The sequence below is a fragment of the Patagioenas fasciata genome, chromosome 2 (assembly GCF_037038585.1).
Source record: "Patagioenas fasciata isolate bPatFas1 chromosome 2, bPatFas1.hap1, whole genome shotgun sequence".
Lineage (NCBI taxonomy): Eukaryota > Metazoa > Chordata > Aves > Columbiformes > Columbidae > Patagioenas > Patagioenas fasciata.
In genome coordinates, this window is record NC_092521.1 from 36,258,992 (window position 1) to 36,281,787 (window position 22,796).

Below are 22,796 nucleotides of genomic sequence, written 5' to 3' on the forward strand. Positions count from 1 at the left end.
AATTTGAGTAGTGCCATTATATTAAAATGAATTTTACTGTTGATAGATTTAAACTGAATTTAACAGGACTACAAAAAGAGACTCAATGAATCTGGTCCTGAGCACCATTTTTAAAGCAAGATCTACCTCACTAGGTTGCTTCTCTTTGCCAAGCAGCTTTTCTAGTCTCAGCATGGTATAAATTTTACCTTCACTGATATACCTGTAAAAGCTCCATAAGAGACCAAGAAATGTGTTTTTAAATAAGGTCCTTCCTGACAAACCTGTAGTATAGAGAAATCAGCATTTTAATAATAGTAAACAGACATTCAAATAAAACAAAACAATTTGTTACAAAAAGCAGATATTTCCTATCCTTTTCCATAAAGACTAGTCAGTGAGGAAGTTGCACTGACTTGTGGCACTGCCAAGAAACATATCATCCCTGATATCTATTTTACTTTTAATTGACTTTGTAATAAGGAGGCTCTTGGTGTTCCCCAAGCTGTGTTTCTGGGGGGGGGGGGGGGGGGGGCGCGCACAAGGTGCAACCCCAGCCCAGGAACATGGGGAACACAGTAATCCTTCCAGTCCTCTCACCTCCTGTCACCTCGCTGTCCCACTGTCCCCGCTCAAGCACACACCTGCAATGCTTGGGGGGGAATTCCTGTGGTGACCTGCAGCTGACCCACAATGGGGGAACTCAGAAAGTCATCTCTATATGGCCATGTCCCACCAGGAGAAAAAATTTTGCATGTGAATGGCATCAAATACGAACAAGGAATATGACTGATGGATTTTACTGCCAAATCACGCGTCCAGGTCCTTACTTAGAATGCAATACGTGTGTTCTGCTGTGCAAAATAAATATGTCTGCTGGGTTCAATGGGACTGCTCAGCTCCTTAAAACAACTTCCTGCAGGTTTTTCAGTAAATCCCTGGTGCATGGATGCTTTAAGATCTTTGCTGAATATTTCAAAAGACGCTAACCATCAGTGGCACATAAGGAAAGATCAAAATATGCAAAGCATCTGGATACTGAATTTCATCTTAAAATTAGTATCCCTATGAAAAAAGCCTGAAATTAGAGTCACACTTGCCTGTTCAAGGACAGAATATACCATATACAGCTTATCTGTCTGACGAATACCAATTCTCTCAGCCTAAATTCTGGAAATCTGTTCTCAAAGAGCTGTTTGAAAATAATCGTCAGTCTGAGATCTAAGAGACTCAAGGATGACTTGTTGAAATTATTCTATGAATAACTTTATCTCAGAAAGCATTCTGAAAGGGTAGCAAATATAAATGCGCCTTCATTTTCCAAGTGAAAATGCCTGCAGAAAGACTTTCTTCATCTTTCAAGTGCACATACAGGTACTTTCAATTTCACAGTCCTGGCTTGTGTAGATGAGAGAGCAGTTTTAAAGCATGGAAGATGAAGCTGGATGCATTCAAGCACACATATTTTTATTTCCAATGCACTTCTTGTTAAGCAAAGTTCCTATTTAGCAGTGAAGAGACGTGACTTTATATCATCTTTATAAATGAGATGTGCATCTTTTACCTTTATAGTTAATTGTAAGCCTGCTCATAAGCAAAGATTGTACTAAGATGCCTGACATGGCACATACTAAATTATTTTTTCTAGGAGTGATGAAGGAGGCAGTCAACCTTATGTCCCAGGACCTGATTGTGCATTATGCACAGAGGGAAGACAGGAATGGAAATTGGTAATCTTAAGGTAGAAGCTTCTGAATAATACAGAATCGATCAGGAATGGGAAAGGTCAGGTTGCATTTGATTCACTCCCAGATAATGGAGAGGATATAGAAGAGCGAAGGACAGAACTGTAGTGCTTTTCTTCATTTTGCCTAGGAAGGAATTTGGGAGGCACTCCAGTTTACAGTGATTATTGTGGGGAAACCATCAATGCTTGCTTTACTGGATGTTTTTTTCCTAAATGTAGATGAGATGTTCTTATATGAAAGGTGTCTCATAAACTGTGTCAATGACCCAATTCAGGAATTCTTAGACCAACATATAGAGAATTCACTTCTTTGTGCCTAGCAGGCTCAGCTGTGAGGTCAGACCAGGCTGCTCAGGGCTTTACCAAGTCAGGCCTTGAAACCCCCAAGGATGGACACTGCGCAAATGTTGTGGGGCCCTCTTCCACTGCTTGACTGTCCTGAGGGTGAAATTTGTTTTTCCTTAAAGCCAGTCTGAACGTCTTTTGCTTTAATTTATGTCCATTGTCTCTTGTCCTCCTGCCACACGTGACTTTCAAGAACGGGGCTGAATCTTCTCAGTGACCTCCCTGTAGGCGCTGGGGGGCTACTGTTAGACCCTCCAAAGCTGCCTCTGCTCTGCGCTGGACAACCCACCTCCCACAGCCTCTTCACACAGGGCAAAGGCCCCAGCCTCCAAGCATCTTGATGGCCATCTGCTGAATGCACTCCAGTTTGTTGATGTCCTTCCCAAACTGGGGACCCAGAACTGGACATTTAGATTCAGTCTAGCAAGTGCTGTGTCAGATCCATTTAAATATTTGTTTAAAGAGGTACTGTTATTAGGGAAAAGTGAGCTGAACTAAATGAAACAAATGTTTCACAGAGCCTTTCTTTGCTAAGCGAATAAATCATTGAAGATTTTCAAGAAGTTGGATTGACTGAAAACATGATTTTTCTATTTCTGAACTTCTTATTTTTAGCACCAAAAATGAAGAGTATCATAAAAAAGCTAGTTTTGCTATAGTTACAGGCTGACCAAAGTCCTTTGAACAGGGAAGAAGCCTTCCAATTTTTTCAGTGGTCACTGTTTCAGAAGAAATGAAAACTGATTTTTGTGTGTGTGTATTGTTGTCATTGTTGTTGTTATTGTTAAAGGAACAGAGTAATTAAAGCAGTTATGATTTGGGAAAGGAGTGAAACTTTATATATGAAAAAAGAGAGATTTAAAATTCCCTCTGTCCCAGGCCCCATGTAAATGTAAAGAGCGCAGCTGGAATGAAACAAATATTCTGACTGGTTTCTGATGAGCTGGGTGGTGTAAATGTTTCAGAGTAACCACACTGCACGCTCATAATATAGGAGCTAATTCATTTGCCATGAATACATTCCTGTGTATGTTGTCCTTTAAAATAAACAAGCAAAATGAGTAATTTATCAGGAGTTAAACGAATACTTTTCCAGAGGGACCCCTTCTGTCCCATATGGCTGATTTTAAAGTCTAAATGAAGGTAGTTTCAATGCTACATCCTCTGTCACACTATGTGAAACAGTTATTGCTTTAAAATATGGCTTTTCGAATTTTTAGCCCTGTCAACAAGTTCCAATTTTTCCTTAAAATATTATTCCGACTGCTGGTTGTTTTCTTAGAAGACTGGAAAACTCTATTGACTGTTGGTAGCTCTGTGTTTAATGATAATTTTCCAAATTCTCTATTTACAATGGCATTGCATTTGCAAAACGTGTTTATTTCTAGATTTAAGAATTTTGACATAAGGTTAAAAACAAAAAAACAAACAAAACAACAACAACAGAAATCAAAACAAAACCAACCAAAACCAAACCAAACCAAACCAGACCCCACAACAAAACAACCCACACACAACAAAAAAACCCCAGTTTTACAGGAAAAACCTCCTGGAAAAAAAGGCTTATCAGAACCAGTGGCACAATTTCCCCGTTTTCTTCCCAAATATTTTCCTTTATGGTAGAAGAACTCAACACTGAATGTTAACACGGAAAAACTTCCAGTCTGAAAATGCTCTGTTATTTGTGTGTAGTGTCCTGAGGCATATCTGGAAATGGTAACTTGTACCCAAAGAAATGTATGAACACTGTTCGAAAAACCTTCCTAGTGTGTTGGTGTTGTTAAACAGAGTGGCAGTAAAAAAGCCTACCAAGCTACAGAAAGAAGACTCTGAAAATATAACATTTTCCTAACTCTGTTCTTTATTCAATTTTATAATGAGCTTTTATAAAATTCCTAACTGTCCTTAGCATTTCCTTTAAAAGTAGATGGTTTGAAGCAGCTATTATGACCTAAATCCCCTCCCCATATCTGCAGTATGGGAATCACAGCACCCATATAACACATAGCATGATCTACCACTCGGTCACCTTCTGAGGTTACCCCACCTTCTTGTTTTTCAATTTTACTGAAAGCTCCTACAAACTTACTTCTCCAGCTGGAAAAGTATCTTTAGATTATAGATATGTTAAAATTTGGACAAAAATATACCAGACATTTCAGGGAGAGAAAGGATCCGAAATGAAAAATGCATTCTGCTAAAGTATCATATGGCACTGGATTATGTTTCCACTCTCTCCTACACTTAAAACTTTGTTGACTCCTCATCAGAGGAATTTATCTTAACATTGCAGCTATTTGTAAGACTCTTCCACGTTTCTTTGCATGATTTCCTCTCTCAAAACTAGGCCTTTATTACAACATTGAGTTACATATTCAGCTTTTCACAGAATAGATCTGGGAAAGAGATATAGCAAAATGTTTGAGTGCTGACGTGTGTTTCCTACATTCACCAATGTAAATTTTATGCATCTGAAAATGAAATCCTCCTGTGTTTCAAGAGACACCTATAACCACATTTTCAGGGTGCAGCATGGGCCCTGCGGACCAAGGCCGGGAGTGGCAGGGCAGGATTTGGCTGTCTGTCCTGCCCCGCTCTGCATACAGGGAGCAGGGCATGGGGGGACACTGGGGAGATTAAATGGGGTCCTGGGCTGTGGGCAGGTTGTGGGGAGCCCCAGAGGGCTGGAACAGGGTCCTGGGCCGTAGGCAGGGAGGTGAAGGCCCGAGGGGGTGGTGAGGGCTTGACGGTGCCTGATGGCCATGACACACAGGGACAGCAACAGCATCAGTTGTACATGAGTGAAAAAAGTATCTGTCCAGCTGAATGAGACTCAAAGCCTATTATTTATAACTGCAGAAAAGTTGCCCGAAAAGTTGCCCTAAAAGTTGCAATGAACAAGTACATTTCAGCAGGAAGCTGTTATGGATAAATCCACAGATTTGGCTATTCTGTGGGGAAGGGTGTAAACAACAACAATCAAACAAAAATGGCCGAGCATGTCAGAAATCATCACCTTTACTAATATGATAAAGGGGGATCTGTTTATTATAAATTATCCTATCTTCTATGGTTTAACACTCAGTTCAGCAGTCTCTACAAAATATTTTTCAACTCTTAACACTTAAATGCTACAAGTTTTAGCTTACAGGTGAGGACACAGTGGGAAGGCAATTTTAGGAAGCAAATAACCATAACCAAATAGCGAAAAGCTTTTGCTAATACGTTTTCTTTTTAGCGTGAAATTGCTTAAAACCAAGGCAGCTGATTGACTAGTGTGAATCATATGCGTCTCCTAGACAGTGTGATGAATGTCACAAGTTAGCATCTAATACCTGCCTAAGGCTTATTGCTGAAAACCCACTCCTTGTGCCATATGTTATGGAAATATCCTGTTGAATAGGGCTTTTGGACAAATTTTTAATGTGTCATTTTTTGTTTGCAAACTACATGTTGGATGTAACACTTTCAGTATATTTGCATGTTTCTTGCATAACATCTTTCATCTAAGTTCTTTGATTCAGTGTGTAAGCCATTAGCTAATTCAATATCACTGGTATCAACAAAATAACATCGAAAGTAAAGCAGAGAAGGATCAGCTTGACTGCTCTGAGTCGAGGCTAAGCTTTCTGCTTACCCCCAGACGTGAGGCTAAGATGAAAAACCTTAACTTTTCAGTCTGAAATTAAATTAAAATACAATTTTGTGTTGTGGAAAGAAAAGCAAAAAACACTGGAAGGGTTTTGTTTTCATTGCAGTGTGAAATGAAAAAAAATCTGGATTCTTGAAAGCTGAACTGTCATCCTGTGGCCAGCTCTACCTTTAACGAAAGGCATAGTACAGGTCATACATCCTGGCAATAATAAACGACAACAGTTGTAAGTACAAGGCCTCCCTTAAAACCTGATGATATTACTAATGAGGATGTTATGCCAGAAGGACTTTCCAAAACTAACACCATTCTGCAATTTATTACAGACGATGACATGTCAAGCTGGACTGGACCATGAGCTTGGATCCTTAATGAACATCCAGGTAAGACTCCTCAGAGATGTATTGCTGACTTGTTTTCATTCATCAGCCTTGCATTTGAGCTATGACTGTCTCAACACTAATTCATTTCTTGTAAACTGATCACACGCTATTCAGATATTATTAAGGGAAGCAATAAGCTGACAGTGCCTTATTTGGGTCAAAGTAAAACCATGGTTTTCCTTACTGTTCTATGCTGTAGGAATATAAGACAGACTGTCTTTCTTCAGTAAGGTGCATGTTACTGTAGGAGCCAAGTAAGGGAACTAGAAAGTTTTACTAATATTTACTTATTTACCAATACAAAATTTTCAGATTGGTTCATGATACAGTATTCATCTATGTTATGGTTCTTTGCTATATGTAAATATGTAACCATCAGACATTCTACATTTAAATGCTCCTCAACATCAAACTTGTTCTCTCTTTGAGGACATTTGAATGACATAATCTACATGGCATTCAGACTTTGGAAATGACAATACCAGTGGGGACTAAAATATGGTATATAACTTGCTGCTGTGTTATGGATTACCATGGTAGATGCATTATCTGTTAACTGCTCCTGTCATCCATTGCAGCAAGTGCAGTAGATCTTGAACCACCATAAGTTAGCACAGTTGTGCCAGTAGATGAGCTTGCTGATCACATGGTCAGGCTATTGTTATTATCCTGATACTTTGTTCAAAGGGCTCTAGACTCTGTGCTCTCACAGAAAAGAAGTCCTCACAACATACTTGTGCGTCAAGGAAGAGCAGTTGCTGGCAAATGAACAGCAGTCATCATTTGTTGATGTTATAGTTCGTTACTAGCACAGACACAGGTAAGAGGTTCTCTTCTATCCACCAATACTAGAATTGTTTTTGAATCTAACTGTATCAACTGACATCTGAACCTAATTTTTACTCAAGCACCTCTCCCCTAGCAGCAGAAAAGGAACTTCAGCATAGAGGCAAGGCTCCTCACCAGACAGGAAGCCATACTGCAGATGGGAGGAATCAGGAATTACTATTCTACTGAAAATGTATGTTTAGTATCTTTTCCCCAAGTCTTTTCCATATACATAACACCCTGAAACTTCAGTAAAAGGAAACTTTTATGGTGTAGTGATCAAAGTTTTCTCTATTTCTACAGCCACCTATAACTGCTGTTGTCACCTGTGCTAACAATGAACTATCTCCCGATCACTTCTGGGAATTATTCTTCATCTTGCAATAACCTGTCGCTACAATTAATGTATTATTCTTATTAACCAGCTTTCTAGGAAAGGACGTTGACAGCTGAAGATGGGATATAGCCATTAATAAGCACACAGCGTTTCTTATTTACAACTGTTTCCTGATTGCCACAATCTTTCTCTGATGCTTAGTGGTTACGTATTCAGTGAATATTTCCCGCCTTTTCCCTTTCTTCAAGAAAACCATGTAATGTAAGCACATCAAAGCGGCTGGCTATAAGGAATTAGCAAGTGATCACCCTGTGGAGGGTCTTCCAGTCTACAAATACTACTAATAAGGCAATAAGTATGAGAGCTTCCTCAATGTGTAATTGCTTACTCTTCATCTCAGCAGGATTTTCTTTACTTAATCATCAGCAAAATAACCCATGTAAATCACAAAATAGTCCAGTTGTTTGATCATTCCCTCTTTCTTTGTGCTGGCTCTTTGATATTTAACCTCCCATTTCAGTCATCTTTACAAGGATGTTTTCCAGAGAAACAGTATGTCTCATTTGATGCTATATTAATCATTTGAAGAGAATATGGATGTTGCTAGGTTGACAGTAAGCATATGCATATGAAAGCAGGCCCAGTTGTGGGCCACAATGAGTTACTTCTGCAACAGACCAAGAGCCCTTCATCTTTATTGACCTAGGGAGGTCAGATATGGCTGCTATAACAAAGACAATTCTTGAATACAAAAACACCTTTCCAGTTACACCAGCTAATCGGTCTGAAAATCTCAGCTTCATTTGGCTTTAAAATACTTCAAGATAACAGCACAATACGATTGACATGCTAGAAGAAATGCTAATACATAATCTTTTCCAAGTCAGGACAGACATGCAAATTAACATATGGTTGGAGATGGTAAGCCTTTTGGCAAAGTCTAGGTATCTTTTCACCTACTAGCTAAAGCAACAACTAACTCCAGCAGAAAGCAGCTTCACCAGGTAAATAAACCACTCGTGTCTCTATTACCCAAAAAAAAAAAAAAAAGGGATAAGCAATGGACTATTTTGTCTGTTTTGCTCTGCAAACATTTTTCCTTTCACCCAGCTTGTGAGAGAGCAAGCAAACTGCATGCTACCTATAGCATATTTACCTGCCATTATCTATGATCGAGCAGATGGTATTGAACTGCATGCAAGAGTAGTAACTTAGGATCCACCTGGATCCAGGTAAAGGGTAGAAACTTTCACATGAAGCATGAAAAAAGAAAGATAATACTTTCACCTTTCTTCTGTCCTGTGTCATCTTACTCAGCCTGACCTGAGGAATGAAACTTCTAAGGCCTTCCTAATGGAAAATTAATACTCTTACACATATGTATGCATTACATTGGAGGTAAAAACTTGATAAAACTTAAATAACATTTAAATGAAACTTTGTATAACAGTTTCAAAAGCAGGAAAGCCTAAGAGGACATAGACATACACAACAGTCTAAAACTACTCAGAGATTAAGGTATGTAAGTTAGGTGGCAAATATTGTAGGGATCTTAGTTTCTATCCTGCTTCATGGAATGAAAAGGAGCATTTAACTGCTTGGCTCCTGCTGCTCCTGAATGAAAATACAATGCTTCATTAATATTTATCCCTTTTTCTTCTAACCCTACTATACATGCTCTCTTTCTGAGTTTCAGGAAAATTAGCAATTATCACATCAAAGGTCATTCGTCCACCAGGGAAACTTCAATCCTTAACTGGTGGGGAATTGCTGCCACTTTTGCAAACATCTCAGATCAGGCGAGCAACTGTTTTCCCTCCTCCCTTCCCTCCCGTGACTCTTGTTGGTTTTATTTAATCAGCTTAGAAGATGTTCTTAGTTTTCCTGTGATGCCATACACTATCCTAGACATCAAAAAGATTTTCATGCTGCTGTTATATTTATACAGAGATAATAAAAGAATAACAAGGATTTAACCATGCTGCACAATAGGTCATCTGAAACAATCTCAAAGGTTTTGCTTAAATTTCCCAAAATATATTTATGTTAAGCTATATTCTGAAGTTATTGGCAATGCCCTCACTTACTTCAATAGTAACAGTAGCATTAAAGAAAGGTGATACGTGCAGATGAAAATGACATAGATGTTCAAGTTACTGAACAGCAGAAATCAGAACCACTGAAAAACGAAGAGAATCTACTCCTGCCAACAGCAAGCATTAAATACAAAAGGTATGAGTCAAACCCCCAAGAATAATCAAGAAACTGTTTTCAAAATAATAAATGCTGTGTTCATGTTACTTATCTTTTGGCTTCATAGCCTCTATGATTGTGCATTTTGAAAGTTTTTTTGGCAATCCTAAATCCTAAAGAACATTTATTTTATTTTCCAAAGGAGGAGATAAGCTTTCCTAGAATCATATGATGCCAAAAATGAGATGTATGATAAAGTAGAGAGAGTTGCCAATGCTAAAAAATATGTTTTGCTTAGGACTGAAGAAGACAGTTCTGGTGATGTTCAATAGGAAGGGCACGAAACTCACTTGTGTTTCCAGTCTGACTGGAAAATACATGACCAAACATCATCAATACTGAGTATTGCTTTCTTTGGATCTTGTACCTTTGCATAATTAGTTGATTTAGGTATGTAGGGATCTTGATGCTAATCAAAACATGATTTCGCTGACATTTAGCCTCCCAGATTGGGCAGGTTACCTCCACTAGAACAAAGTATCATTCAGTGCTTAAAAAAAAATCATTAAAATAAATTAACAAATTTGGCAGAACTGTCAGAGAGTACTGCTCCACTTTGTCTGAAGTATCATTTCTTTCTGACTGCTATTCCTGGCTCTGGAACTCCTGTGGCTAAATCACATTGAATAAGAGTCTTTCCTATTCTATGCGTGAAGCTGTGCTGGGAATTTGCCTTCACAATATCATAAAACAAAACCGAATACTTTTATCCAACTTACCACTTTAATGTAATTAGTTGATTTGATTTAATAATTTAATCCATGCTCCCTAGTGCCTTCTCTAAAAAGAGACAGCAGGTAGGTAACACTCCTATGTACTAAGCCAAGCCAGCTATATGTTTCTGAAGCATGGTTTTCATTTTGATAGAATTACAAATTTGTTTCTCTTCTTGACAATAAACTAATCTCACTACTGCAAGGGTGGGGACCCATCTAAGAAGTCACAGAACCATATGAAGCTGAAACTTCAGCCCTTATCCCCTCTAGAATTAACTAGGAACAATTTTGTATAGAAATAGTCTTCATTAAAAAGTGGTGTGAAAGGTTACACAATTGGTTTGTTCAAATAGCTGAAGTAACTGAACATCTGAGCTTGACTTGGGAACATGAAAATTCTCACAGTGAAATACAGTGTGCAGAGGAATTTTGCCTAAGGCTATGGTATGAATGAACGGAATCATCCCCTGAAAAAGACATTTCTTCAGTTTTCAAATGAGCATGTAGAATATGGGAATGGGTTGTCATTCAAGTAGTAAATTTTTTTCTGTTTTGCTGTATTATTAGTACATTCAGCTGCACTGACACTATCAGTTTCTTAATTCCTACTTACTGCTCTGTTTTTAGCCCTGTTAATTTTGTTACAGTTCAGTTGTGTTTGAAAAGCACAACAGAAAACATCAATGGAAGCAGCTGGAAGAGTTCCACTCAGGTGCACTGGAAGTCCACTCAGGAGAGCTGAAAGGAGGTCCCTGGGTAGAGAAGCCTTGCCAGCAGACAAAGGACATGTCACAGGTCTACCATGTGAAAGCCAAGCACACTGAACTGCCCTTAAATTAAATTAGATCCTTTAAAGTGAAAATAACAGCAAAGACCACAAAGGCTTTATTTTTTAAGGTTTCTGTTATAAAAACAGTGAGACCATTCATACTGCATATAAACCACTGATATCAAAACCTTTCTCCCATCAACACTCAGTTACAGTACTACAGCTTGTGTGGCTACGAGTTGGTAGAAAGACACTAAGGCTGTAAAACTGCTGCATTCTAGGAGAATTACAGAACAGAAATGATGCATCAACAAAAGCTGCTCTGGTTAACACTTTCTGGACTGTATGATAAGCACTGACTTTCATCTACAAAGAAATGGTTCTGAGCATTGTACTCAACAGATCACATCTTTTCCTGAATTATGATTCTGCAGCGAGGCCACCTTGAAGATAGATTAGTTACTTGCTGGATAGGCTTAAAGTTTCTGAAGCAAGTTTAAGGAACAGAGAATAGGCAGGGTGCTTGTGGCATGGGGACTTCTGCAGTCTGGGTTTTCTTTTTCCAACAGGCCGAGAAAAGTCAGTTGAATAATACAGCAACAGTATTACATTACTGGAAGTACAGAGGCTGTACCCAATACATTCAGTTTTACATTTTAATTAATTTAGAGTATGTCTGTAGGCTAGCACAGTCACAGAGACACAAAAAAAGAAATACTCCTCAAGCTTCATGTGAGATATGGTATTCTTATTGTCCTCCGGCACTGCATATTGTAAGACTTCTGCTTGTCTAGATACAGTTCTGTGACTAACTGATGATTAATTAGCTTAACTCATGCTCTTGTCAAACTCACTACTTTCATAAGTAATTTCTTAGATGACTTAGCTCGTGTAGACAAACTCAGGCAGTTATTGACATAGTTCAAATAATTCAACACTTCTAGCAGAAAGACTCAAAGAAATACAGGCAGACTGAAGTCTTACCAAATGTCCTTAATGAAGTTTTCTCTGGGGTCACAGGCAATAGATATTTTTAGCTCCACAGAGCTTTCAGAATCTATTCCACATGGCATGTCTTTGGTCCTTGTTTTGATAAGAAAAGATTAAGGGACTTGCCCAGACAAATAGCAAGACATGGTTGGAAATACCTGTATTTATGGGAGTTTCCAATGTCTTTAATAGACAATACCGATAGTAGTTCACTTCTCAGTTAGGCAGTGTCTTAATTTGCCCCTGCTTACATGAAATGTCTAAAAGGTTTGGCCAGAATCTTGTCTACAGTTACAATGTATAATTACTTGCTGCATGTGATTGTTCCCATCTGGATGAACAGGGCCATATGCTGTCAAATATCAATCAAAAATGGATCAATGGTTAGCGTGGATCCACAAACTGATCAGTATTCCAGTGATAAACAGGATCATCCCAGTATAACTCTTATTTACCTTTCAAACTGTGAGGCTCAATTAATTAATATTTTTACAAAGTTATTGATGATAAGTTGCTATAGAGAATAAAAATATCTGAAGCCCATGTAAAATTCTGCTTCAGCACCGTTAATATGTTATTCTTCTTACATTTGCTGTAATTATGGTTCAGTCTTGTCTGTGAATCTTAGTTTTCCATAGTCTAAAAGCATGTTTGAGGTTTCTGGATTTCACTCCTACATCAGCTAACTTTATAGTTTCAGAACCTCCACTACTTGAAATAGGACTATTCAAAAGTGAGGAAAAAAATAAAAAGCAATGAATATACAATCATAAAAAAGAGGGGTGAATGTCGTAAAAAGTTATTGCCCAGATTTCTCTGCTTTTTGGCAAGGCAAAATCAAGGGCAGCTAAGACCAACTTCATTTGGAAGTGCCCCTGTCACATTTGGAGATCAAATTCCTCCACTGCAGCAACATTCACAGCCATCATAAAACACAGACTCTGAAAAATCTGAGGCTGGGCTTTCAATATTATGCTGGCATATTTGTGTCTACCGTCATACAAAGAAAGTTAATGTGTATGAATGTTACAGTTTCGGATAAACAGAAAGAATCAGTGCTGGACTGCTATTTTATGCGGTAGGTTTTCAAGAGCTGCTCAGGTCATAGTGCAAGCGTCAGCACAGGACTGATGCAGTAGAGTCTCCTGATGTGAAGTATGGTTTAGAGATGAATATACATCCTCAAAATCAATCTTTTATTGACAACTTAAAAACATCTATCTTACTAAACCCAAGTTTATATCAATCTATAAAGATCCAGAGTGGGTTTTGGAGCACATGGACCACTCTGACTGAAGATAGGCTGGTGCAACTCCTGGCACTTCAGAAAGACATGTTAGTTAAAATAAAAAAAACCTAAACAAACCATCTGACATCTTGTGGTACTATGCCTCCACTAATAAATTGCAAACTCCTTTTCCAGAAAAATGGACCGTGGTGCAGAAAAAAAACGGTTCATTCCCCTCATCCTTTGTCACCTGCCAGCTTCAGGGTTGCCACCAATGCCAGCTCCACTATGGGCTGGATAGAGCAGCATTGAGCCTAAACTAATAAAGCCCAGCTGGATACAGGCTGGCACCATCAAGAGCCTCTGTGTTTCCCAGGGAACTGGCTTACCATGGAGCCAGATAAGATTCAGATGGGCTTATTAACTCCAGCTCTGTGTAATGCAAAAGCAGCTGTACTGATTATGGAGTTGAGATGCTCCTGGAAGCAGTGTAGCCACATTCACATGGTTCTGAGCTTCAGCTAATATCTGTGACATGAATAATCTACAACACATGGATAATCCAGCGCTGACTGTTCCCTGCCTCTGAATGGGTGCAGAACCCACATATCTAGTGAGGTAGCACTGAGACAGAAGAATTTAAGAGCTCTGATTCTAAAAGGAAATCAAACCCTTCTTTATTTCTAGACTGTCAGCAACTTGTTTTGCACAGAAAAATAAATCTGAATCTTATTATTTAACAGAAGAAATTTTATTACTTACAGTCAGATTCACTTTCATGCATAGGATCAAGCACAAAAATCTATGAATCACTTCAGGTCTGTTCTGATGACTTGTCAGTGCTTCTTAGGTCTTGGACTGAACCTCTCTCGAGGTACGAACAAGCCCCTGCGGACTTCGCTCTGCTTAGTGCTAAACAACTTCTGAAGGTGATGAGTGCCCTTACTTCATGGTATTAATCATTATTTGGAATTGTTCAGATTCTACTGAACTAGCTCTTCAACTTCTGGTTTTAATATTTTCATTGGAAATTAATAAGTGTAATTGAGTTATGTAATGCTCAACAGGAGTTAGCATTACTAAATGTTTACTGAGCACCCTGAACATTTTAGTCATCAGAAGGATAGTCTAGAGTTACTTGCCTCATTAATACAGGCCTATATCTCCATTTTGTGATAGGCAAATGTACATAAGTTAGCCATACACTGGATTTTAATTACCCTTGAGGGCCACATAAGAGAATAGGTTAGAATTTATTCATGCTAAAATCACAACAGTTCAAATCCAATCACTGTCTTTACTTCACACATACATAATTACAGTGGGTGTGATTCACCTTCATATTGCAAGCACCTAGATTTAATTCTCAAAATGGCACTTTCTCTACATGAGGTAAATGTCTAAGCTCCCATGACAGTCAGAGGGGAATTCAGTCTGTACAGTTAGGGGAACCTGGAAACTCTTTTGCTGTCCAGGTGCAGCTTTCCAAGCCCCACTGGCTGTATTGGCTCAAATGCTTTTGTCTGTAACTGAACATCAGACAGTCACATGCTAACACTACATCTGGGCCTCTGAATCCCACATAGTAGATCAGTTAATTGGTGTAATTTCTGAACTATTGCTTCATCTATTTTACTGAAAAGATATTGAAAAGAGCAACTTTGATAGAATTTTAGGATATAATCAACCTACTGTACGTACATGGACTAAAATCTGCCTGGAGATGCTTCTTCAAGTTGTACTTAAAGATACAACCATTGTACAACTACAAAAGGTACAGAGAAAAGAGGAAGAGGATGAAAAAGTCACATTAGGAGGAGTTTCTTAAATTTTCCTGATTTCTCAGCTTGTGTCTGGGGAGACTACGATCGCCACAACAAAACAAGGCTAGAGATTATATCCATGTTTATCTATATCTACCTACAGGCACACACACACACATATATATGCGCACTATTTTCCTTTTTTATATATACATTTGAAACTCAGTACACTTATTTCCTCATAGGGTTAGAGAAAGCTTATTACTGTCCTATAATCTGCAGTTGGGAGGAAGAAGAGACTTGTGTTCAGAGGCATCAATTGTAATCCTGAATTTTAACAATATAAGCCAGTATAATACTGTTGCCTTTGGAAGACTGACACTGACATAAGACTTTCCTTGCAGCACTAAAAATATTCTCTTACTGCTTTTCCTTATGCTTTAGGAAAGTTGTGTTTGTGTACCCAGTGCTACTGTAAGGGGAAAGCCTGGCACAATTTTGCCCTCTAATGCTTTTTTAATTTCTCCCAAAACCTAATGTAACATCATAGTCAACAGTGCCCTGTTCTCCTTCCTCTGCTCAGCTGTGCTAAGCAAGCTAAGGAAGCTGTCCAGATCCCAGATTTTGCTGTGAAGAGCTTGGGGGCAAATTATATTGCATTTTCAGATGATTTTTAGTTTCCTCTTCAGTCTGCCATTTTTACGTCTTCCACAGCTTTCTACAGAGATAAAAAGGCAACAGGAAAGAGAATAAAAAGGGGAAGGTTTGGGGAAGTGTTCAAAGTTGGGGAAACTTTGATAAGGAAAAATGTGATGAAAAGAAAGAGAGAAGAGAGGCAACGAAACAAATGGCACAGATGTGAGAAAGGCATGTTCATGCACAAGTCTGTGCTGATTAAGATAATCAGGTTCAGTTAAACCCCTGCATGGACAGTTCTGGGAACTGTGACACATATGCAAACAAATGAACAACCTCTAACAATACCTGGGTCACTATAGGAGCATGAACCAATGTGCTTTTCACAAGCATTTAGCAAACCACATCAGTGCCCTTTCAGAGAAACTTAGGAGCTTAACTTCAGAAGGGCAATTAAAATAATCCATACCTAGCATGCTGCACAATTTAAGATACCTAAAGTTCCTTGGAGACCTAATGCTAGGTTTCTGGGTCTGCTCAGTTGTCACCCTGTCTTTGTTGCAATAATTGCCTAAGATCCTGCCTTTTAGCTGAAACTGTTCAGCAGATGCAAAACAGGGATAATTCTCCAGAGGATCCCAATTTATCAGGCACATGGCCATGGAAAATTCATGGGATGTTTGGGATCCACCAGGAAAGTGGAAGTCTGAGATTCAAACCCTCCTTCTTCCATTGACATCTGGAGCTCCAACTCCAATCCCAGGAAAGTTCCTTGGTCACCAGACAATGGTGGAAAAAGGTTCAGTCTACCTTTCCTAAGAAAGTTGCTCCAGGCAAGATCCATACACCGTGGAGGAGGAGAAGGGGACACTCAGTTCTGTGGGCTAGATCATTTGATGTGTGGATGCAGTGCTGGCATTTTTGAGACCTTTCTGCTCTTTATCAAATGTCAATTTTGGGATAATGTGTCTGGGAGCAAGTGCTGAGACTGAGGACAAGACTTCAGGCTCCAAGCATCTGCTTCCCAGAAAAGCCTGACAATAGCCCTGACCTAAGTTTCTGCATTTATGCAAGAGACCCTTTGCCATCCCGTATAATCTGTTTCCATTATTTCCCCTTGCTCAGATCCCAGTCTAGGAGAAAATCTACTACACAGATAGTAGGTATCTGATAATACTTAGCAAATACTATTCCCAGAGGTTCATAAGCTTAACTCCCTTTGTTGCCTCTTGCCTTTAAAGAGCAAAACTTCGAGCGTTTCTCACCACTAAAATGTACAGGAGAAGCCATGTGTAGTCTGTGACTGTTCAGGAAATGTCAGGCTCCCATCTAAGTGGCTTCATGCATTTTCTGATTCCCCATTAAAGATGATCCACAGAATTGTATAAATCTTAGTATAGTCGTATGACTTTATTAATGACTGAACAACTTAAGGAGCCAGAAAAGTAGCACTCCAGTTCTGCTCCTGAGTTTCAGCTATTCCTTCCCTAGGACTGATGCTTGCAAAGTTTCAGAGAGGCCGTTGTTCTTCATAACTGCAGTTATAAGGCTAGTTTGACCTACTGTACCTAAATGTATTCAAACAAAAAATTTGCTCAAAAACCAATAAATATATAAATCATTCTTTCTGTTTCTTTTTATGATCAAGAAGAAATTTGCTGCCTAGGTAAAGTCAGCTTCAAAATTGTTTGCTATTTAGCTAAAGGCATAAAAATTCCTTTGGGAGGTCTGAACTAAATGAAGCTATAGATTTCAGAGCTAGAGGTTTAATAATTCCCTCTGCTCAATGCTCAAAGGCACAGAGCCCTCTTGGGAAGAGGCTACAGTTTGCTGAATTCATTGAATGAATGCTAAAAAGACCCTGATCCACTCAAACACAGAAGCAACTTGTCATTACTTGCACTGTCAATACCTGAAAACATGTGACCTTTGCTGCTGGCAAAGCAACATCTTATAGCCCAGAGGTACATTAAATGAGCTTAACGCAGAAGCAGCTTGACACTAACATTAATCTAGGGCATGTGGACTTAGGAGAATCTCAAATCTTCATTTATAGCTCGAAGCAGGTCAAACATCTCCCTTTATAGAAACAGCATTATTATTTAAAATAAACATCTCTAAGATATATACAAAATATTTTAATTAAAGAGCTGCATTCTATCCTGCTTACCTTTTCTCTGCAGATTTAGCAGCACATATTGCTCTGCTCATCACTAAACTCTTGTGTAGTTTGCTAGTACCAAGATAACTCCACATCCCTGAAATGGTTGCAATTCATTGATGGGTGAAATGATCCCTCTTATTTTCTTCATACAGTGAAGTAACAGTGCTACTTGAAAATCTATTTTTTTAATATTATACCTTATCGAAAAGACATAAGTCTGCAGAAAGAAGAAAGAAAGTCATTGAAGCATAAGGGCCAGATATCTCTTATATTCTTACTTACACAGAAGGCAGACACATTTCAAGTTCGTATTTTAAAACGCTGATCTATACACTGAAGTATATTGTTGCTATTCAATATACTCATCAAGAATGCACATAGAAATGTCCTGAACTGAAAAGTTAGCTTGCAAAGTGACAACTTCCTATTCAGCAATCTTTGCTTAGTGAATAACAAACTTGGGAATTACTTCAACGGGGGGGGGGGGGGGGGGGGAAATTAGTCTTTTTAATTTTCCCTTTTCATCTCTTTCTGGCCAGTAATGTTAAAAATTTAACTGGACTATGTGTTACCTTGTGTATTAACTCAATAGTGAACTGTCAGATACAGTGGAGCAAGTCCTCCAGAGGCAAATAACTTGTTCAGATGTTGTAATGGTGAGAATATTATTAGTAAATGTACCTAGGGCATCTCAAGTTGTAGTTAGAAAATGTTTGCTAGAGGAAAATGTCTAATGTAGCCTGTATACCTTTAGTACTGGTGATTTGTAAGACAGGAGTTATGTTTGTGAAATTGCTTGCTGGACAGCACAAACTGTATAACTTTAATACATTCACTGCAACGATCATGAACAACAGAAGACATGGGAACCTCATGGTACTGGTCTTATGACTGAGCTGAACTTTCATAAAAGTCACCAGAAATTTTTCAGAAGTCTGAAATCACGATGATAACAGTTCTACATTTGAACTGTTCTTGGGATGAGACAGATCCTCTCAGCTCTCTGTCATCACATATTTTTCCCAAAATCACATACAAGCATCCCTGTGCTGTCTATTCTAGTTAATATCCTTCAAGTTAACAGTTAGATCTTTGTTGCTGTTGTATTTCAGTATTATGCTTCACCTCTGCATCACCTCCCTTTACTTTTATCTCAGCCCATGACCTATATGTGATACAATAGGCAGACTAGAAGAAAAGTCTCTCAGCAGAAAGTTTTGGTACACCCAAGAACCAGACATGCATTCGGATGGTGGTACAATGGCACATGGTAGCGACTAGAAGGGAAATCGCAAGAAAAAGACAAAACCCACCACCATCACCCTAAACTGTCCTCAGAATACTTCGTTCTTTCAAATGGTTAAAAATTCATCATGATCCAGCTGAGCACCTTGATATGTAAATGTCATCTGCTGTGTTTGTTCTGAGCATTACAAAATACAATCCTTGTAGAATACTAAGTGTAACCTAAGCAGGAGGTCCTGCAAACACAGTTCACAACTTCCATGGCATCATGGCCTCCAATTGGGACACAAATTTATTGAAAACACAACCTAAATTCAGTGTCCAAATTTCCATACAGAAACTGTATACTTTTGTTGTCTTATGGTATTCTGTATGATTTCAGTTGTTCTGAATAGTGTTGAATATTCAGGAACACACAATATATGTGATGGTTTAATTTGGTACTATTTAAACTATGAAAAGCTGTGGGGAAGGCCTCTTCCCTAAAAGAAAAAGTTAATGTGTGCATAAGAATCTAAAAATGTAGGTGAAGAATGTTTTTGTTTCAGTTACAATTACTGTGTCATCATAACTTTATTTGCTTTCAATTAGTTGCATGGTTGATCACCATCACTCAGTCATGTCTCCAGCTATTTATAAATATAGAATTAATGTCTATAAAGGCCTGCTTTGTTAATCAGTTGTTATATTTTATTGCTTTAGTCATCTTAATTTACATCTCACAAGATTTCCAAATCTCATAGAAGCTCTGGACCTGATCACCAAAGGGTCTGAGAATGCTTTCAGTGGGAACCAGAATGGCCTTCAGCTTCCAGGATCAGTTCCTGGAGATAAACAGTGCCCACTGTGCAACACACGGCTGCTGAGCCGTGACACCTGGGATTTCTCTATGACATTTCAGAGCATCCCATTACTGTATTATCCAAACACTCTGTAATCTTAAATGCATTTCCACAGCTCTCATGTGAGATGGCAAAGCAATGTTTTCCCCGTGGCACTGACTGTAATGTTGTCAAAGTCTTCACTGGAGCGAGGATTTGAGACTAAGTTCCTCTAAATAACAGGTTAATCAACTAACTAGGGTACCAGCTTTCTCACTGCAGCATGGCACCAGAGGAGCTGAGAAGACGCGATGACTTACTTAGAGAATCTTTCATGTACACCTCGCCTCTACACACTCCTATATATTAAAAACTACAAACCTGGCTGGAAACACATGCATTTTTCTTCCACATGATGAATAAAGTGTAAAACACAGTTGAATTTTTCCCCAGAAGTAATATCCTCACTCTAAACATTTCTTTAGGTGAGAGCCTGCACTTCATTAGTACATAATGCTTGTCAAGACCAAATCCCACCAGGCCCTCATGTGACACAGAAAACAGGACATTTTTCTTCCTTCTGGGAACAGATTGAGGAGGCAGTAAGGAAAATGATTATAGCTTGAGGCAACAATGAGCAAAGAAATATTGTCTTAGATCTGTAAATGTGCAAGGCAACAACAAATGCTGGAAAGTTTTCCCATTAGTGTTTCTTGGCCCCAAATCAGTAATCTGCTTCATTGCTATGTCAATAGCACATATACATATATAAACACACGTCCAACTGCTTTTCTCACTGCAAGTAGATTTAAGCAGTTGCAGATATGTCCTTTTTTTTCTAGATGACCAAAAAAGTCCTCTGTGAATAAATGTTAATCTTATCCATATACTTCACTCAAAAAGCATTTACAGTTTAAATATTACTGTATCTCACCACTGATGTCACATTAGGCAGTTATGTTTGTATGGTTTTGCTTTAGCTGTTTCCTTTTGTCTTTCTGGTCTTAATACCTAAAGCCAGAAAAGAGTTTTCTTTCTAAGTATTCTTTTTTTTTTTTTTTTCCATTCCCTGACTATATTATGATCTTAATGATTCTATAGGTCTACTTCCTGATGAAGATACTTTTCATTTTTTTCAAGAAAAACAGTGAGATATTTCTGGATCAAGTTACTAACAGTAGAAATGTGGGGGTGAAAAAATTCTCCATTCTTCTCAAACATCCATCTGAACTGAAATGTTTGGAAAAGGTAAAGGAAATAATGACACACATAAATAATATACAAAATTCACTTTAAAAAAACATTTCTTACATGAAGTATTAGAAGTATTTTTATCAGAGTACACATGTCTTATTTTGATGCCTTTGCATAGCACCAATCCTGCAGTAAGGCATGATGTTGTGGTTTAACTCCAACTGGCAACTAAGCACCACACAGCTGCTCATTCACTCCCCACCTCAGCAGGATGAGGAAAAAGAATTGGAAAGGTAAAAGTGAGAAAACTCATGGGTTGAGATAAGAATAGTTTCATAGCTGAAATTAAACCAACCAAACAAAAAAAAAACACCACCAAACAACCTAAACCAAACCAAAAAAACCCCAAAACAAATAAAACAAATGAAAGAACACACAAAAAACCCCCACCCTAGTGAAAAGGAAAATAAGGAAGAGAGAGAAATAAAACCCAAGAAAGAAAAATGATGGAAAGGAAAACAGTTGCATATCACCAACCAAACAGTGCCCAGCCAGGTGCTGAGCATTGACCCCCTGGTCAACCTTCTCCCTAATTTGTTGCTGAGTATGATGTCATATGATGTGGAATATCCCTTCAGTCAGTTGGGATCAGTTATCCCAACTGTGCCTCCTCCCAGCTTTTGGTGTACCCCCAGCCCACTGGTGGGGTGGTGTGAGAAGCAAAAAAGGCCTTGGCTCTGCGTGAGTTCTGCTCAACAGTAACTAAAATATCCTTGTACTATCAACACTGTTTCCAACACAAATCCAAAACATAGTCCCATACTGGCTACTATGAAGAAAATTAACTCTATTTCAGCCAAAACCAGCATACGTAGTAATATGACTGACACTGGATAGGAAGTGACTTGTGTCTTAGAGGAAAACAACACCACCTAAATATTGGAAAAGGTCCATAAATCCTTTCAGAGACTAGAATTTTGAAAGCTTGATCTTGACATCTTAAGAATACACTTATACAAAAGCTCCTACCTTCAGAATGGTCCAGGGTGGGGAAGAAGTTTTTTGGACCTATTTTTCTCTTGCCCATCTCCCTTTTCCTGAGCACACTCTCTGCACCATGCCCACCAAACTACTGGCCACCTGTTCCTCATTAAAGCACTCAATGAGGAGAAACATGCCGGTAAGAAAACCAATGAAGCAACCTAATCAGCAGCTGAGAACCCCTTCCACTAAGTAGCAGGAGGAAACGAAGAAAAACCTCATACTTCCTATTTGGAGCTCTACTGGTGTGAACTAATTTAATAGGGATGAGCTGCCACAAAGGCGAACAGCTGCTTGTTACTTCATAAGAGTGACATGTGGTAGGTTACAAATATACTAAAAGTGAATCTCAGAATCTTCACTTTCACAGCTTCTGGAGTTAAAACTCCAAGATCACAGACTTTATACTGTATTGACAGGCTGTAAAAAACTCCCTCACGAACTTAATCAGTGGCATATATACAAAAAGATAGAAAAGGTTTATGTGTGAGAGGGTGATGGAAAAGAAAACCAAATGGAAAGGGCAGTTGTTTACAAAGTTAGATCAGAAATATACTCTGGGCAAGAAAGTCACAAAATAAAGAGGAAACGAAAGGTCACAGTTGTGTCTATTTGGAATATCTCATTTTATCACTGTATTTACTGTAGTTAGAAGCTGTATTTAGGGGAAAAACCCTATTATCTTTCAGCTAATAATCCTCTTTG

The 22,796-nt window shown here is 38.6% G+C and overlaps 1 protein-coding gene across 12 annotated transcripts in view; it reads right to left on the minus strand.

Annotated features, from left to right (window-relative positions):
* SULF1 (sulfatase 1) overlaps positions 1-22,796 on the minus strand; it is a 124,915-nt gene that overhangs the window by 73,252 nt on the left and 28,867 nt on the right. The window contains exon 5 of one of the 12 annotated variants that reach the window (XM_071804027.1): positions 17,797-18,007. The exons of the other annotated variants lie outside the window; for them this stretch is intronic. The gene's annotated coding sequence lies outside the window, so the exon portion shown is untranslated. The remainder of the gene's footprint in view (positions 1-17,796; positions 18,008-22,796) is intronic. 12 annotated transcript variants of the gene reach the window in all.